The sequence below is a fragment of the Nerophis ophidion genome, linkage group LG09 (assembly GCF_033978795.1).
Source record: "Nerophis ophidion isolate RoL-2023_Sa linkage group LG09, RoL_Noph_v1.0, whole genome shotgun sequence".
Taxonomy (NCBI): Eukaryota; Metazoa; Chordata; class Actinopteri; order Syngnathiformes; family Syngnathidae; genus Nerophis; species Nerophis ophidion.
This window is the reverse complement of record NC_084619.1, coordinates 4,385,027-4,392,303: the sequence shown is the minus strand read 5'-3', so window position 1 is coordinate 4,392,303 and position 7,277 is coordinate 4,385,027. Positions and strand designations below refer to the sequence as shown.

At 41.5% G+C, this 7,277-nt stretch overlaps 1 long non-coding RNA gene across 2 annotated transcripts; it reads left to right on the top strand.

Moving 5' to 3' along the window:
• Positions 1–1,258: 1,258 nt before the first annotated feature.
• On the top strand, positions 1,259–5,148 carry LOC133558918 (uncharacterized). Of its 2 annotated transcripts, none has more exons than XR_009808061.1 (3): positions 1,259–1,494; positions 2,844–3,113; positions 3,184–5,148. It is a non-coding gene; the product is annotated as an uncharacterized LOC133558918 (long non-coding RNA). The 2 variants fall into 2 exon arrangements; XR_009808060.1 differs by lacking the exon at positions 1,259–1,494 and adding an exon at positions 1,972–2,137.
• The last annotated feature ends 2,129 nt before the right edge of the window (positions 5,149–7,277 follow it).

The window sequence follows — 7,277 nt, the reverse complement described above, 5'->3', positions numbered from 1 at the left end:
ACACATATATGTATATATATACATATATACACACATATAGGTATATATATATACATATATACACACATATATGTATATATATATACATATATACACACATATACATATATATATACATATATACACACATATACAAATATATATACATATATACACACATGTATATATATAAATATATACACACATATACAAATATATATACATATATACACACATATACACATATATATATACATATATACACATATATATACATATATACACACATATACATATATATACATATATACACACATATACATATATATATACATATATACACACATATACAAATATATATACATATATACACACATATACACATATATATACATATATACACACATATATATATACATACATACACACATATACATATATATACATATATACACACATATACACATATATATATACATACATATATACACACACACACATATATATATATATGTGAGTGTGTATATATATATATATGTGTGTGTGTGTGTATATATGTATGTATATGTATATATATATATATATATATATATATATACATATATATATACACACATATTTGTTATATTTAACAAGAATTTTGAATATTTTCGGCCACACAATGCATATATGTGTGTGTGTGTGTGTGTGTGTGTATATATATATATATATGTATATGTATATATATATATATATATACATATATATATACACACACACACACACACACACACACACATATATACATATATATATACACACACACACACATACACGTACACATATACATATATATATACACACACACACATATATGCATTGTGTGGCCGAAAATATTCAAAATTCTTGTTAAATATAACCTCTGCCTTGTTTTTAATTATTATTTAGGCCTACTAGGCTACTGTATTTTAATGGTGGTCATTATGATGGTACTTGGTGATCCAAGTGTTCCCTGTGGTGTTACTTAGTTTAAGGACCACATCACAAGTGGCGCCACAAGGATGAGGGGGAAATACATTTTTAAAGGGTGCTGAAAAGGGGCGTCGCCCAACCGCCACCGTCAGCATTTTGGAGCGATGTAATGTTTTCATGTTGATGATCTTGTTGTCAGGGCGTGTTAGCGCTCAGCCAGATGTGTGGTGGCGACAACAATGACAGGAAGTGAAGTCACCAAGCGCCGTTTAGATCTTCTGCCACGTCTTCTTGTGGCCGGCATGACATGGTCTCAGTGCCAAATAATCCCGGGGCCAGATGTCCGCGAGTGTGCAGACCGCCGAGGGCTTTGTTTACTGTGAAGACGTTACATGACTTACATCTCAGCCTGCACGAGGATTATCTGCACACATGTTGGAGCGACAGGGAAAGTGGATTAGGGCTGCAGAAGACAAGGTGCCATGTTTGTAATGAAGTGACAGTCTGTCAGAGATAGTTGGTGACCAACCCCAAGATGCAGAGAAGGAGGCAGGCATTTTGCAGGTAAACATGATTTCATTAAAATACTAGAACAAGAACAAACAAAAGGGTACTAACAAAAAGCGCGCACGAGGCGGACAACAAACTAAAAGAGCTAGCATGGGAGCTAGAAGACAACGAGCCCAGCGTGGAAGCTAGCAGGAGAACAAGAACAAACAAAAGGGTACTAACAAAAAGCGCGCACATGGGTGGATAACAAACAAAAAGGCCTAGCGTGGAAGCTAGCAGGTATTAAGCAAGAAACTTATACTTACAATATGAAAACTTGGAAGTAGGGAACAAAAGACAATAAGCTACAAACCACTATCAAATATAGCTTACCGCAACGCTGCATTGTCACGATATCATACGACACGACACGACGGGTAGCAACGACAAGAGCGACATCGACATGACAATAATCCAGCAACTGACTGGAGGACACCAGGTGTGGCCAGGTGCCAATCAGCCGCAGCTGAGGGGAAAACAGCACACATGACTTACATCTCAGCCTGCACGAGGATTATCAGCACACATGTTGGAGCGACAGAGAAAGTGGATTAGGGCTGCAGAAGACAAAGTGCCATGTTTGTAATGAAGTGACAATCTGTCGGAGATAGTTGGTGACCAACCCCAAGATGCAGAGAAGGAGGCAGGCATTTTGCAGGTAAACATGATTTCATTAAAATACTAGAACAAGAACAAACAAAAGGGTACTAACAAAAAGTGCACACAAGGCGGACAACAAACTAAAAGAGCTAGCATGGGAGCTACAAGACAACGAGCCCAGCGTGGGAGCTAGCAGGAGAACAAGAACAAACAAAAGGGTACCAACAAAAAGCGCGCACGTGGGTGGATAACAAACAAAAAGGCCTAGCGTGGAAGCTAGCAGGTATTAAGCAAGAAACTTATACTTACAATATGAAAACTTGGAAGTAGGGAAAAAAAGACAATAAGCTACAAACCACTATCAAATATAGCTTGCCGCAACGCTGCATTGACACGATATCATACGACACGACACAACGGGTAGCAACGACAAGAGCGACATCGACATGACAATAATCCAGCAACTGACTGGAGGACAAAAACAGACTCAAACAGAAGCGGGCTGATTGACACCAGGTGTGGCCAGGTGCCAATCAGCCGCAGCTGAGGGGAAAACAGCACACAGGGGAAAAAAACAGGAAACAGACAAAATAAGAGCGCTGACAGGAACTAAAAACAGGAAATACTAAACACACACAGAGGAAGAACTAAAACACATTTGGCCCTTGAGGCAATATCAAATCAACATTATAAGGCGGCAGTGCTGCCGTATCATCACATTCACCGCTAATACTCATACTTGTCAACCCTCCCCATTTTCCCAGGAGACTCCCGAATTTCAGTGCCCCTCCCGAAAATCTCCTGGGGCAACCATTTGTTACGGTGCATGCGCAGTCTGAGTCTCCCTCCTCTGCGGGAGCAACCAGAGGATCTGCGGACAGCGCGTTCGGACACTGAGAGCAGCACGCCCACGCAGCTACAAGCCTGCAGACAATCAGACAACCTGGACACCTGGGACTGATGAGGGCATGCTTAATTAAGGACCAGTGGACCCAAGGATCGGCGCGGGAACTTAGTTTTTTCCATGGAGTACCGTAAGCGACAAGCTGTTTGCTGTATCTTTGTTTCCTCTCCGTGGCTTGATTTGTCCCTTGTCTTCTCCAGCAGTGTTTTCTTCGACTGCCTTCCTCGTTCCTCGACTCCTCGCTCGCCCCTGGACTCTGATGCCTCTCTCTCGCCCCGGTTCACCTGCCTACCCCATGGACTGCCTCGTTCCTCGTATCTCGTTCAACACGTTGGTAACACACACTTCAGTTAAATTCTACACATAGTCTTACACCATACACACTCTTGAGTTTTGTCACACTCCATTTCCTTAGTTTATTAGTTAGTATTGTTTATTATTCTTATTATATAGCCATCAATTTTCTACCGCTTATCTCCATTCTTGTACCGTATGTCCCGGCAAGAAATCTGCGTTCAAAAGACTCCGGCTTATTAGTGATTCCTAGAGCTCAAAAAAAGTCTGCGGGCTATAGAGCGCTTTCCGTTCGGGCTCCAGTACTCTGGAATGTCTCACCTTAAAACTCATTTGTATACTCTAGCCTTTAAATAGACCTCATTTTTAGACCAGTTGATCTGCCGCTTCTTTTCTTTCTCCTATGTCCCCCCCTCCCTTGTGGAGGGGGTCCGGTCCGATGACCATGGATGAAGTACTGGCTGTCCAGAGTCGAGACCCAGGATGGACCGCTCGTCGGGACCCAGGATGGACCGCTCGCCTGTATCGGTTGGGGACATCTCTACGCTGCTGATCCGCTTGAGATGGTTTCCTGTGGACGGGACTCTCGCGGCTGTGTTGGAGCCACTATGGATTGAACTTTCACAGTATCATGTTAGACCCGCTCGACATCCATTGCTTTCGGTCCCCTAGAGGGGGGGGGGGGGTTGCCCACATCTGAGGTCCTCTCCAAGGTTTCTCATAGTCAGCATTGTCACTGGCGTCCCACTGGGTGTGAATTCTCCCTGCCCACTGGGTGTGAGTTTTCCTTGCCCTTTTGTGGGTTCTTCCGAGGATGTTGTAGTCGTAATGATTTGTGCAGTCCTTTGAGACATTTGTGATTTGGGGCTATATAAATAAACATTGATTGATTGATGATTGATTTGAGGTTGCGTGGGGTGCTGGTGCTTATCCTAGCTACAATTGGGCGGAAGACGGTTCAAAAGGCAGCATGTGTGATGGTATGGGGGTGTGTTAGTGCCCAAGGCATGGGTAACTTACACATCTGTGAAGGCACCATTAATGCTGAAAGGTACATACAGGTTTTGGAGCAACATATGTTGTCATCCAAGCAATGTTATTATGGACGCCCCTGCTTATTACAGCAAGATAATGCCAAGCCACACGTTACAACAGCGTGGCTTGATAGTAAAAGAGTGCGGGTACTAGACTGGCTTGCTTGTAGTTTAGACCTGTCTCCCACTGAAAATGTGTAATATCATCCATCCATTTCCTACCGCTTATTCCTTTTGGTGGCGCGGGCGGCGCTGGAGCCTAGCCCAGCTACAATCAGGCGGAAGGCGGTGTACACCCTGGACAAGTCGCCACCTCATCGCAGGGCCAACACAGATAGACAGACAACATTCACACACTAGGGACCATTTAGTGTTGCCAATCAACCTATCCCCAGGTGCATGTCTTTGGAAGTGGGAGGAAGCCGGAGTACCCGGAGGGAACCCACGCAGTCACGGGGAGAACATGCAAACTCCACACAGAAAGATCCCGAGATTGAACCCAGGACTACTCAAGACCTTCGTATTGTAAAACAGATGCACTAACCCATCTTCCACCGTGCTGCCCTCTTATTATATACGGTATATTGACTTTATATATAATAGATTATTGAACATTACTGGCCCTCTGGTGTCTGTTTGCCGTCACCTCCCCTTAACCAAAACATAACCCCATTCTCACAAACTTCTCCCGATTTCCACCCGGAAAACCATATTGGATGCGTGCCTTAAAGGTACTGCCATTAGCGCCCCCTACAACCTGTCGTCACATCTGCTTTTTCTCCTTACAAACATATGCGGCTTCTACATGCAAGGCATACTTGGTCGACAACCATACAGGTCACTCTGAGTTTGGCCGTGTAAAAAACTATAAAAACTGTGAATGCTGTGCTAAAGCCGCAACATGCTTTCAAGTGCCATTAATCTGATTTACTCACACTGTCCACATGATGGCATTAAACATTTATCAAGCATTCAGAGCAGAGGTAGGGAACCTATGGCTCTAGAGCCAGATGTGGCTCTTTTGATGACTGCATCTGGCTCTCTGATAAATCTAAACTGACACTGCTTTAACACAATAAGTAATGAATAATTCCACTTGTAATCACAGTGTTAAAAATAACGTTCAAAATATAAAACATGCTCATGCGTTTCAATCCATCCATCCTTTTTCTACCGCACTTGTTCAAGAAGTTGCATTAAGGGTAATAAGTCATTTATTTATTATTGGTTAGTGTAGTACTTTCCCCCCTGGGGGTTCTTCAGACAACCAAGCACCGACATGAGAGCCTGTTTCAGGGTTAAAATATTGTTTTATTTTTCAATAAGTCTCTCAGTTGCTTCCCAGCAATTGTATTTTTCTCTTTCATTTTCGCTCGCGCTCTGGCTCCAGCCCCAACCCTGTTTCTCCTCCTGGCTGCTACTTATAAACAGTGCGACAGGTGATTAGATAACAAGGCCCAGCTGGGCCATTTACGCACCTGTCGCTGATTTTGAGGCCGATCCTGGCAACACCCCGCTTCGCTGCAGGCCCGCAGGCCACGCCCCTTCCGTAGTTAGCTTCAGAATTACAATGTTATTACGAAGAATACGAGACCGATTATACTCTAGAAATGTTGGTCTTACTTAAAAATGCATGCGTTTTGTTGTGTTCAGTGTTAAGAAAAATATTATATGGCTCTTACAGAAATACATTTTAAAATATTTGGCTTCTTGGCTCTCTCAGCCAAAAAGGTTCCCGACCCCTGATTCAGAGTATGCAAAATAGTAATCAGAGCAAAGGGTGGGTATTTTGAAGAAACTAGAATACAAAACATGTTTTCAGTTATTTCACCTTTTTTTGTCAAGTACATAACTCCACATGTGTTCATTCATAGTTTTGATGCCTTCAGTGACAATCTACACTGTAAATAGTCATGAAAATAAACAATTATCAAGCATTCGGAGTATTCAAGATTGGTTAAACTCACGATGTATCTCGGGCCAAATTGAAGAGGCTGGCAGGCAGAAGTTTGGACACCCCTGCTCAAAATAATGCATTTGCAGGACTTTTAGACAGTTTGTTGGAAATCAATTTAAAAACGTTTGTCATTAAATACAGTTTGAAAACAAAAGTGACGAGTACAACATGCAAGTTAATTTGAGAGAAAGAAAACAAATACACCAGCTATTATCACACATGAATATACCATGAATTGATTAACGTGGACTTAAACAAGTTGAAAAACGTTTTGGGTGTTACCATTTAGTGGTCAATTGTACGGAATATGTACTACTAATAAAAGTTTCAATCAAAAAACATAAAAAAAAACCAAAAAACACCTCTATTTCTGACTTTACTGTACATGACTTCCAAAACACAAGCTTTTTCTGACCTCTAGCGGCCATTAGAGGAAGTGCAGCGGCTACAATGGCAAAGGGCGCTAGGTGGCACTAAAAGAGCATAAAACATGTCAGTGTTCTCTATCTTACAATTTACTTTACAACTTCATTCAGGCCAACATACAACAAAAAACCCCTTTTTTTAAAAAAAAAAAACTAAACTCCTTAAAATCTACTTTAAATTGACAATTTAGAATCAAATGTTTGTTTCACAGCTCAAAGATGACATGTGACATTGCCGCATGATCTTATTATTGACAAAGATCAAACATTAAACGTTTTGTTTCTGCTTGCAGAATATTTGTGTTATGTCAATGCATCTATTTTATTATTATTAAAATTCCGGATGGTTCGGGTGTGTTCTGTGTTCTTCCTCTTTAAGCAGGAATAAGCACAAGCATGTTTTTGTAATGTTTTCTCTTTTTTTGTGGGGATGAATGACTGCTGCCTGCAGAATATATCCAATTGTGGGTTTTTTTAAAGGGCAAATTAGAGTTGCACTCTGGTTTAATTCCATCCAACAGTCTTGTTTGCGTTTCTTCTGACAGCCAGAGGATGAAGCATAATTGCATGTGTGTGTGTGTGTG